This window comes from Pseudoliparis swirei, chromosome 5 (assembly GCF_029220125.1).
Source record: "Pseudoliparis swirei isolate HS2019 ecotype Mariana Trench chromosome 5, NWPU_hadal_v1, whole genome shotgun sequence".
In the NCBI taxonomy this organism is placed as follows: Eukaryota; Metazoa; Chordata; class Actinopteri; order Perciformes; family Liparidae; genus Pseudoliparis; species Pseudoliparis swirei.
In genome coordinates, this window is record NC_079392.1 from 4,248,556 (window position 1) to 4,261,276 (window position 12,721).

The 12,721-nt window shown below is 40.2% G+C and overlaps 1 protein-coding gene across 2 annotated transcripts in view; it reads left to right on the forward strand.

Moving 5' to 3' along the window:
* kank4 (KN motif and ankyrin repeat domains 4) overlaps positions 1-12,721 on the forward strand; it is a 66,733-nt gene that overhangs the window by 24,999 nt on the left and 29,013 nt on the right. Inside the window, exon 1 of one of the 2 annotated variants that reach the window (XM_056415162.1) lies at positions 9,180-9,240. The exons of the other annotated variant lie outside the window; for it this stretch is intronic. The gene's annotated coding sequence lies outside the window, so the exon portion shown is untranslated. Of the gene's footprint in view, positions 1-9,179; positions 9,241-12,721 lie in introns of those variants that run through there. 2 annotated transcript variants of the gene reach the window in all.

Below are 12,721 nucleotides of genomic sequence, written 5' to 3' on the forward strand. Positions count from 1 at the left end.
ATATATATATAATATATCTATGTGTATATACAGGACTGTCTCAGAAAATTAGAATATTGTGATGAAGTTCTTTATTTTCTGTAATGCAATTAAAAAAACAAAAATGTCATGCATTCTGGATTCATTACAAATCAACTGAAATATTGCAAGCCTTTTATTCTGATTTATTGCTGATTATGGCTTACAGCTTAAGAAAACTCAAATATCCTATCTCTAAATATTAGAATATTTCCTCATGAAAAGTATACTAGTAGGGTATTAAACAAATCACTTGAATTGTCTAATTAACTCAAACACCTGCAAGGGTTTCCTGAGCCTTAGACAAACACTCAGCTGTTATAAATCTTTTTTTTACTTGGTCTGAGGAAATATTAAAATTTTATGAGATAGGATTTTAGAGTTTTCTTAAGCTGTAAGCCATAATCAGCAATATTAAAAGAATAAAAGGCTTGCAATATTTCAGTTGATTTGTAATGAATCCAGAATGCATGACATTTTTGTTTTTTTAATTGCATTACAGAAAATAAAGAACTTTATCACAATATTCTAATTTTCGGAGACAGTCCTGTATACTGGCTAGAATATATATATACATTTTTATATTTATATATATATATATATATATATATTCTAAGCAGTATATATATATTATAACCAGTATATATATATATATATATATATATATATATATAATATATCTTTGTGTATATATATATATATATATATTAATTTGATATATATTCTAACCAGTATATGTATATATATATTCATATGTATATATATATATATATATACATAGGCTGCCCATCTAAGTTGATGAGTCAGCTCATCTACCATTAGTTTTAGTCTACTAAGATTTCTTCCATCAATTTGTCATTTTTTCTCGCTCTTATGACTTATTTCCAAGAAACGTATTCATACATCTAGTAAACACATGACAACACATAATAGTCATCAAATCAATGTACTGTGGTTCAGGAAACATCCCGACATCACAGACACAGCTGCTGGATTAGGCCCAGATTGTAAAGGTAGTGGGTTTATGTTCTCCGTGGGTTTCCTACAGAGTTGGAAAACAGAGCTGCTCTCTCAGGTAATGTGTTGAGTGTGACAGGAAGCTACATGGGGTCGCAACCTTGTCTGAACAATTCCCAGGAATCTCTGCTTCTTACATAAGAGAAAATGGGAGGAGGCGGCGTGATGCATTGTGGGGTCAGAGTGTGTGTTGATGCTGAAGACCTTAAATCTATTCGGTTGGTCTTCATGTACTACATGTGGAAAGATTTTGACAGATATATACTGAGCTATATGTATGTATATATATACATATTTATATTTACATATATATATATGTATTTACATATATATATATTATATATATGTATCGATATATATTATTATTATGTCATGAGAGGATATTTGAATTTTGATGCTAATAGTCTTTTATATATAATATATATATTTATATATACATATAGTCTAACCAGTATATATATATGTACATATATTTACATATATATATGTTTATATATATTATTACGTCATTAAAAGATATTTGAATTTCGATGATGATAGTCGAGTATATATATATATATACTGGTCAGAATATATATATATATATATATACAACATTATATTTATATATATACGTATATATATACGTATATATATATACATATATATACATATATTCTAACTTGTAAAAATAAATATATATACATAAATGTATATATATATATATATCATAACCAAAATGTTATGATTGCAAACCAAAAGAAAAAGGGAAACTCCTCTGGGACCGTAATCATGGAGTGAAGAGGGTTGAAAGATAAACATCCTGAGCTCAGCGCACTCCTTCTCTGGACCGCCGAGCATTGCTCACACAAAGCAGAGCCATCTTCATCGGCCCTCGGGGGCCTCTCTGTGTGACTGTAATGTTTCCTTTTGAGTTGAAAAGAGGGAAAACCCACAAGATAGCGTGTACATAAATCTTATATAAACTCAAACTAAATGCTGGGAATTGTTTTTTTTAAACTGGGACCACATGTTGGGAAGGGCTTAGGGGATTTGCATAATTGCTGATAACAATATAAATCGTTTTTGGGGGATAAATAAAATGTCTTTGGAGGGAATTTGGCTTTTCTGGATCCAGTTAGAAGCAAACAGAAACAACGTGGCCCCGGGAGTTTCTACTCCATTCAGTGTTCTTTTTTATAACGGAAGAGGAAGAGAAATAAATAATAAAGTAGGGGATGTGTGAGGAAGCTGGTGAATCAGCTGAGCGTCTTCCATGTGCTTCTGAAATGTCGCTCTCTTTATCATCACCGGCACTCTTCATGGTTCCCTACACACAGAACAATTAAGGAGCCATCTGGAACCGAAAATGGTTCTTCAGAGTGATGCCGTAGAAGAACCATTTTTGTTTCCACAAAGAACCTTTCGAACCAGGGTTCTTTAAAGAACCATTTCCTTAAACAGTTCTTCAAAGAACCTCTAAAGGTGACTCAAACGAAAGAGTGATTCTTCAGTAGGTGATGGTTCTTTAAAGAACCATTTCCTTATAGAGTTCTTCAAATAACCTATAAAGGTGTCTCAAAGAACCTTCAAAAAATGGTTCTTTAAGGTACCATTTCTGGTTCCACAAAGAACCTTTCAGACCAGGGTTCTTTAAAGAACCATTTCCTTAAATAGTTCTTCAAAGAACCTATAAAGGTGCCTCAAACGAAAGAGTGGTTCTTCAGTAGGTGAAGGTTCTTTAAAGAACCATTACCTTAAATTGTTCTTCTAAGAACCTATAAAGGTCTCAAAGAACCTTCAAAAAATGGTTCTTTAAGGCACCATTTCTGGTTCCACAAAGAATCTTTCAAACCAGGGTTCTTTAAAGAACCATTTCCTTAAATAGTTCTTCAAAGAACCTATAAAGGTCTCTCAAAGAACCTTCAAACCAGGGTTCTTTAAAGAACCATTTCCTTAAATAGTTCTTCAAAGAACCTATAAAGGTGCCTCAAACGAAAGAGTGGTTCTTCAGTAGGTGATGGTTCTTCGTAGAACCACAAAGCCTTTTCAAGAACCATTTAAGAACCATCATTTTTCTGTGTGTAAGGTTCATTCGTCACATGAGGATCTCGACCTGGTGCCACATAAATAATTCTCAATAGTTTCCTCATGGATGATTTCTTGGTGCAGTCAACAGCTCAAAGGTCAGAAAGTGTTCTAGAAAGTTTGACCTTTTTACTTTTAGCCAACATTCACCTGCACCTGTGGAAATTCCACCCAAATTTCACCCAATTTGTTAAAGTCTTAAGGAAGCTAAAAATAAATCGTGGGAGAATAAGCAGGCAGTGAGAGCTTCTGTCCATCCTGGAGAGGGATCCTCCTCTGTTGCTCTCCTGAAGGGTTCCTCCCCTTTTTCCCCCTGAAAGGTTTTCTTGTATTTTTTGGGAGTTTTTCCTGATCCGATGTTAAAGGTCAAAGGTCAGGGATGTCGTACGTGTCCAGATTGTAAAAACCCACTGAGGCACATTCGTAGTTTGTGATATTGGGCTGTATAAAATAAACTGAATTGAATTGAGTCCCGGCGTTTCCCTCGTCTCTCGGTGTGCGTCTTCCTTTACAGCGACGACAAAACAGAGCCGTAAAAAAACAATGACAAAATGCAGCACGCATTCGTTTTGTCGTGAGTGATGGCCGACGACATCATCGGTCAGGGTCGGTCTCCGCTGTGCGTGGCCTGGAGCTGCAATGTTTACCTTCCAAGAAGAGATATTATGTGTGTGTGTGTGTGTGTCCGAGTGATAATGTATCGCTTCAATAATACACGTGAATTTCAAACGTGAAGAAAAAAACCCGCCGCTATACATTTAAATAGGTTTTGAGGTATCTGGTGTGCCAAAAATATTTGATAGATATTGTAAATCATGACGTATTCAAATCATACACAGTATTTTATTGATAAATGAGGAACACTGTACAACTATGAAAAGCATGGCATGTCTAAACGATGATGTTTCGCCAAATAGGATCGAACTGAATCGTTATTAAATAAAACATTATAATGTCTTATTATAATGTGATATTAAAAACGCAACTCTGAACTTGAATTAGAAAAGACAAAGAAGCAAATGTTAATGTTTAACATGAGCGTGTGTGTGCGTTACTGCTTGGACAAGAATAAGGTACACATCCTGAAATTGAACATTGTGAGTTTATTGTAGTTTATACAATATTCTTGTGCGTGCATATTTAGTTAATTTTTTTTTTTTTGCAAGGCTTCAAGCTGTTGGATTTGATGTTGTTTGAGAACTGTGAGCTTTGCCAGTAACAGTTAGTCCACTCACACACACATGCACACACACACACGCACACACACACAGAGACACACACAAACGCACACACACACACACACACACACACACACACACACACACACACACACACACACTGCAGGACACATAAGTGTGTATTGCAAGACTTTGCATAATCTGAAGCTGCCAGTGTTATAACACAGCAGGCATTTAAATAAGTATGCAGGAGAGTAGCCCCTACAGTATAATGACAAAATAGATTAATTGCCATCTAGAATTTTTTAATTAGAAAAAAAATATTTATATAATTGTGGCAGAAAGTGTTGGCCACGAGTCATGAGCTATAATTAGATTCTGCATATTAAAAATACTTTTATTTAGCGTGTTTCTAATGTTTCTTTGTCCCTCCCGCAGTTATAAAACACTCTGCATATGACTCCAAGCTGTTTAAGAGCTGCAACAATTATAACATATTTTTAGGTTTTCACACACACACACACACACACACACACACACACACACACACACACACACACACACACACACACACACACACACACACACACACACACACACACACACACACACACACACAGACATATTTAAACACAGACATTTTCAGCAGTCTGTGGTTGCCAGACTTCACATAACGCTGCCGGTTGTTATTTCAACAACAGAGACGCTAACTGTACCAAAAAATAACCCCAAAACTACAAATATGTGCAATATTAATTCAATCCTTATTACACAGAGAAATTCAAACCTACTGCTGTCTGTACATATTATATATCTAGTTATATTCAGTTATTGTTGATTTCTTTGTTTACGACTATTTTGTGAGAGAGTATGTACGATTTGAAGTCATCCTCCAGGTCTCAGTGTCATGTGGTCATGTGATCATGTGATCGTGTGGTCATGTGGTCGTGTGGGCATGTGGTCATGTGATCATGTGGTCATGTGATCACATGATCATGAGAATCCCTCCACCAGGATTGAGAGGGTCACCTTAATACTCTGACTGTGTGGTGAGAACCTTTCTTTCGTTTGAGGCACCATTATGGGTTATTTGAAGAAGTATTTAAGGAAATGGTTCCTTAAAGAACCCTGGTTTGAAAGGTTCTTTGAGGAACCAGAAATGGCGCCTTAAAGAACCATTTTTTGAAGGTTCTTTGAAACACATTTATAGGTTCTTTGGAGACCTCTTTAAAGAAATGGTGAACCCTGGTTTGAAAGGTTCTTTGAGGAACCAGAAATGGTGCCTTAAAGAACCATTTTTTAAGGTTCTTTGAGACACCTTTATAGGTTCTCTGAAGAGCCCTCTTCGGTTCCAGATGACACCCTAATTAATTGTTCTGTGTGCCTACAAAATGTTACTCGTTTTACACTATTTTGAGATTGCATTTAGAATATTTTTTGACATGAGAACAAGCGAGCCGGACAGACAACACCTCACCTGCAAACACAACGAAAGGACGAGGGCCGGGTGAGAGTCTGGAGGTCATCGGGGGCTGAGGCGGGACCTGATCCCTCCTGACAAGGAGACGGTCCACGTGATCGGCCGGTGGGGAAGCTTCACCGCCTCGAGGCCGCATTGGAACCATCGTTTCTGTCTGCTGCTTTAGATGAAAGGATGTGAGCTGATGGTGTGCAGCGTGTTGGACACATAGGGGGGGGGGGGGTCAGGTGTAAACACGGTCTACGTGTGCGTTTGACAAGGGTAAAGTAAAATCACGTCTTCTTTTATCAATGCTTTTTTAAATAACGAGTGAGAAGCAGATACCGACGGGTCCCACGAGCTCGCCATGAAGGTCGGCGTCATATTGAATCTCTTGTTTATATTCTTTTCCTCTAAAGTTCATGTTTAATGGCTTCCACTGTTCTGTGTATCCTCATACTGCACTGTAACATATGACACCCGCTCACGGGCTGCTTCCCTGAGGCTTACACACAGAAACATAATGGTTCTTAAATGGTTCTTTAAAGGGCTTTGTGGTTCTACCAAGAACTATCCCTTACTGAAGAACCATTCTTTCGTTTGAGACACCTTTATAGGCTCTTTGAAGAACTCCTTCAGGAAATGGTTCTTTAAAGAACCCTGGTTTGAAAGGTTCTTTGTGGAACCAGAAATGGTGCCTTAAAGAACCATTTTAGAAGGTTCTTTGAGACACCTTTATAGGTTATTTAAAGAGCTCTTTAAGGAAATGGTTCTTTAAAGAACCCTGGTTTGAAAGGTTCTTTGTGGAACCAGAAATGGTGCCTTAAAGAACCATTTTTGAAGGTGCTTTGAGACACCTTTATAGGTTCTTTGAAGAACTCTTTAAGGAAATGGTTCTTTAAAGAACCCTGGATTGAAAGGTTCTTTGTGGAACCAAAAATGGTTTGTCTATTGCATCACTTTGAAGAACCATTTTCGGTTCCAGATGGCACCCTCATGTTTCTGTGTGTACTTTGGTCACCACGGTGATGTGTATGACTCAATTAAAGTGCGAATGAGCCATGAGACCATCAGCATGTGTGAACGTCAACTTGTCTCCGTCTCCATTCTGAATTAAAACGAGCCCCCCGGCCTCCAGAAAACATTCAGAGGGGTGTTATTTAAAGGGCCGGCGTCGCTACATCCGTGCCATGTATCCATATGAATATTTGATGCGCTCCGTTTATCTCTGCGCTCAAATGGCACGGCCGAGCTAACGTGTGGAGAGGCTATATTTTACCGAGGCTATATACGTGCTTGCTGCCGAGCTGTTTTAGGGTGGATGGTTGCCGAGATGTTTTAGGGTGGATGGCTGCTTTTAAAAGGCGTCCCTAAGAGAATTAGCTGTGCTGGTGTGAGGGATCGGTGCAGGAAGGAGATAAGAGAAGAGACCCCATTAGCATGGGCAGTTAGCCTATTGCAGGGCTGTTAATTATTTACCTCATTTAAACTACAGAGCCGGTCAGGGCCGACCGGCGGTTTACTCATTCCTCTGCTTTCTGTTACTAAGACGGACAGATCTAACGAAAAGGGTTAACCTCGTTAAATTTCACTGACGCAATGACTCAGCAAAGGCACGTTTTGAGTCTAAAAAGCGCTTTTGATCCCGTGTGGGGACCTGGTCAAAGCAGGCCTCACGGTGGGGGGTTGGCTTTAAGTCCTCCAGCAATAATTAGACTGATGCACGGTGGGAATTCACTGTAGGTCAGGTAGAATAACTACACACACTTGCACAACATACCCCGAAAACACACTTTAGTGTACACACCAGTCGACGCATGAATGAACACAAACACAAACAGGGCCGCTCCGCCGCAAAGTGGAAGTGTCTTAAAACGTGCATTCTTTATACTGACCAGCAGGGGGGCGGGCTCCTCCGGTTGCTAAAAGAAGTCAGATTGTTTGGTAGTCTGTGACTTCCCACTTGGTTTTATTGCCTCCGTAAACATTGTGAACATTAATGAGACGTCTCAATCGCTCTATAGTTTCAACTCTGTCAGCATGATGTTCATTTTAAGTACAAATTATGACCCCTTGCAGAGTAAAATAGACAATAAAGCCGGGTGTGCTTTCGTATCCGGCGTCTCTATCACTCTCATTCCAAATATAGTAACATCTGTTCACAGCATGCTAAAAAAACAACAACAACAACAACAACATGGCGACGACTGTATTCCAAGATGGCGTTGTTGAAATAACTGAACTCAAGGCTTCAAAAGTTCAGTCCGCAAATTAACGGGTGATGTTGGCGATGACGATGTCCACTTCTGATATTCAGTCCACACACAGAAAAATAATGGTTCCTAAATGGTTCTTTAAAAGGCATTCTGGTTCTACGAAGAACCATCACCTACTGAAGAACCATGCTTTTGTTAGGGACACCTTTATAGGTTCTTTGAAGAACTATTTCAGGGAATGTGTCTTTAGAGAACCCTGGTTTGAAAGGTTCTTGTGGAACCATAAATGGTGCCTTAAAGAACCATTTTTTAAGGTTCTTTGAGACCTTTACAGGTTTTTTGGAGACATCTTTAGGGAAATGGTTCTTTAAGGAACCCTGGTTTGAAATGTTCTTTGTGGAACCATAAATGGTGCCTTAAAGAACCATTTTAAGGTTCTTTGAGACCTTTATAGGTTTTTTGGAGACCTCTTTAGGGAAATGGTTCTTTAAGGAACCCTGGGTTGAAATGTTCTCCGTGGAACCATGAATGTTGCCTTAAAGAACCATATTTTTAGGTTCTTTGAGACACCTTTATAGGTTCTTTGAAGAACTATTTTAGGAAATGGTTCTTTAAGGAACCCTGGTTTGAAATGTTCTTTGTGGAACCATAAATGGTGTCTTAAAGAACCATTTTTTAAGGTTCTTTGAGACCGTTATAGGTTTTTGGAGAACTCTTTAAGGAAATGGTTCTTTAAAGAACCCTCATTTGAAAGGTTCTTTGTGGGACCAGAAATGGTTCTTCTACGGCATCACTCTGAAAAACCATTTCCGGTTCCAGATGGAACCTTCATGTTTCTGTGTGCACTCATGTTTCCCTCGTGGTCATTTTCACTTCAGGAAATCTGAAGCTTTTACGAATATCTTTCATCTGAACACACTTCAAGTTGCTGCTCTATCTATGACACACGGGCAGCAGGGGCTGATTACTGTGTGTGTGTGTGTGCGTGTGTGTGTGTGTGTGTGCGTGCGTGTGTGTGTGTGTGTGTGTGCGTGTGTGTGTGTGCGTGTGTGTGAGCCCATTTATCTTTCAGGGCGTTATGTTTTTCTGGGGCAGTTGGTGGCGGCGGGTCCAGGCTGGTGAATCTATCATGACTAAGAGAGCAGATAGAGTGACCAGCCAGAGAGCTTCTTCTCTTCTCTTTCCTCCTCCACCTCTCTGCCAACACCACCCTTTCCCCCTCTCCTTTTTCTCTGTGTTTTTTCCTTATCCTTTATTTCTCTGATGCGGTTCAAAGAGACAGGAGGTGAGTGGATGTGTGTGGCGGGCGAGAGGCAAACCATCTCTCCCTTTATCGCTCCTCTCCTTTTTTGTCTTGTTTGCTCGTGTTTTACTTATTTTTCTTCCCGCTCTCAGTTTTTCCTCTGCCATAATTCCCTTCTGTTTACCCTCCACATTGCTCATCCTCTCTTTTTGATCTGCCGCACCTCCCCCTCCACCCTTTTCTCACTCCCTCTGTTTTTCGCAGTCTATTTTTACAGGGTAGAACATAGGTCACATGTGTTTGCCTGGGACGTGTGTGACAAAGAGTGCGAGCAGAGAAAGACGGAGAGAGTGTATGTGTTTTGTATAAATGGGAGAGAGAGGGAGAGCGAGAGAGAGAAAGAGAGAGAGAAAGAGAGAGATATGTTGTTTTTCTGTACAACTCCTCACACAGCTTGGGCAGCTGATACAATACAGAAGGAATAAATGGAATGGCTGACAATCAGGCCACACAAACACACACATACACACACACACACACACACACACTCATGTGCAACACAGGGAACTGAGTATTGAGCTACTCAGTGAGGCGATCAGCCAACTCAAAGTGGTATTTGAATGTGCATGTCCGATCCCTGTTCTCCGTTCTGTGTGTGTGTGTGTGTGTGTGTGTTTCCTGCGTGCGTAAGCAGAATCTGGCTTGTAAGGCTGTCAGCACACGATAAGATCAATAGAGTGTGAATTTAGGAGTGTTGTGATTTCCTCCCAGAGTTGTCCTCCTGCCTGCTCTGCACGGCTATCGGCGGCCTGGCTTCACACTCTGTTGGTGTCAGGCAGGCTGTTTATCACTGTGTGTGTGTGTGTGTGTGTGTGTGTGTGTGTGTGTGTGTGAAGGGGAATAAATTGTGTCCGACTGTGCTCCCATGCATAAATGTCCTATTTCATATTTGCTTTGCCTGTGTTAGAATCTTCTTGGCTGAGAGGGGAGGGGTGGGGGGGGGACCAGATTTATTTATAACCCAGGTTTTCCGTTAAGAGCACGTTTTCATACATCGGCTCAAACTCACTTATATTGCACATTTGAATATTTTATACACGCTTGTGTTTGTGCAAGTTGTTTTTTTGCCAGTCATAGTGAGTGAGAGGGAATGGAAGAGATGTGAGAGTCTCTTTCCGACGATAGCTTCTGCTCTCATCCCCGACTACACACAGAACAATAATGGTTCTTAAATGGTTCTTTAAGAGGCTTTGTGGTTCTACGAAGAACCATCACCTACTGAAGAAGCATTCTTTCATTTGAGGCACCTTTATGGGTTCTTTGATCAACTCTTTAAGGAAATGGTTCTTGAAAGAACCCTGGTTAGAAAGGTTCTTTGTGAAACCAGAAACGCTGCTTTAAAGAACCTTTTTTTCAGGTGCTTTGAGACACCTTTATAGGTTCTTTGAACAAAAATGGTTCTTTAAAGAACCCTGGCTTGAAAGGTTCTTTGCGGAACGAGAAATGGTGCCTTAAAAAAATGTAACGGTTCTTTGAGACGCCTTTATAGGTTCTTTGAATAACTATTGAAGGAATGGTTCTCTAGAGAACCCTGGTTTGAAAGGTTCTTTGTGGAACCAGAAATGGTTCTTCTATGGCATCACTCTGAAGAACCATTTTCGGTTCCAGATGGCACCTTCACTTTTCTGTGTACCTGCTCTGCCCCATGTCTTATGCACTTCTCCAACCACATTCTCTTCTCCTGTCTTCTTTCTCTCCATCCCTCTGCCACCCGTCTCCAACTTGTCCCTGCTCATTTCATCTCTCTCATCTGCCAATGTTGACATAGAGACGTCGGGTAGCCCGCGTTCTAATTAGCGGTTAGCAGTTCACTTCACCACCCTCATTAACTTCCTCGAGAAGGATGTAGGCATTACGCTAGAAGGGGTTGTATGTGCGCTACGATGAATAATAGACGGTGTGTCGGCTTCCCTTATCGTTAATGAAAGCCGGCAGCTGCTGGAACACCACTCGGGCGCGAGGAAGGCCGCCTGAAAAACAGAAGATGCTTTCGTTCCGTGCGTGCCAAGATAACGTGATGGGCTGATAATAAAACGGTCGCAGGGTGGGCTCAGGGTGTCAGGGTTATCTTTGCTTTTTGACAGTTGGGGCAGAAGCAGCACAGTGGTATAGTCACGCTACTGCAGTCGCGTGGACGCTAACACAGATACAGTTGAAATTGCATCCGATTTTTTTTTTGGCCCTCTATTAGAAAAAAGCTCCAAAAGGATCCAATAATTTCAAAAAATATCTCAGTGTAGACGGAGACACATAATTCACAGGACTAGTAGGGTGGCTTGCAATATACGTGACCGGGTCCCTTTAAGAGCTGGGAGTGTAACCAGGGCAACAAGGTGGCGTTGAGGGGTTAAAGGTCACGAGTTGCCAGTGTCACGGGTGATTTGTTTGTGTGAGTGGAATAAACGGCCACAGAAGTGTGCAGCCAAAGAAACCAACTTTGTCCGCAGCGTTCATTCCCGCGCTCCGACATTGGTGACCCTGACGCGATGTGAACAAGCACTCTTCACAGTGCAGATGTCATATGACAGAGTATAACACCGTGAAGTGATTCATGGTTTTAATGCACCACGACGTGAATTAACTCTAATTATAAATCTTTTTTTGATACACATGCAAAGTCGCTCAACAAGAAGAGGACACAGTGTGTCCCTGTGTGTTGAATAGTGTAAATAACTCCATGGAAGGTTTATTGTGTTGGGTTGATTGCCTGCCTTATTGGTTTTGACGTATGCCTAGATGATATTGTATTGTTTGAATAATTTATAGATGCTTTATGCTACTTTCTCTCTCATAGATGAATCAGACTTTTATTTTGAAAAGGTAAAAGTAATCGCAGTTCTGTTTTAAGTTTGGATAAGCATTTATACATTTCAGAAAGTTGAATAGTTTAACGGACCTGTTTGAGGCTAAAAGCTCGAGGTGGAAGGCCGGATATACTCAAAAATGGATATAGATAAAGTTCTGTTTGTTCAACATTGGGTGACTGTATATAAACGGAGATGTTGACAAGGAAATCGGGGGATCGGTTTACTCATCCCATGCTGCAAAGGAACGGGGCTCTAATATTCGGCGATACATCGGAGGTCATCCTCCACATGCATCCTGTGCACATCCTTAGTCGTCTTTCTGAATGTGACTGGAATCTTTGAAGTATTTGATCCTCTTAAAACTAATTTCCCTTACGCCGAGGCAAAGGAAGCTGGCAACTGAACAAAAGAAAGATGGACTTTAAAGACAGCAATTTTGCACCTTTTTTATAAGCATGAGTCTCTATTGTTTGCTCTGAGTTTAGAAAGAACATTTCCACTCAGTCATGAACAGAACATATAGTTTCATGTTAACTGAACTAAAGCAGTAACGAGCACAGAGGGTTTGTTTGTTGTCTCATTTGGGCTCAACGGATAACTTGTCACCCAGAAAAGGACTGGAGGTAAAGAGCGTCTTCCTTTAGTGTACAATTCAT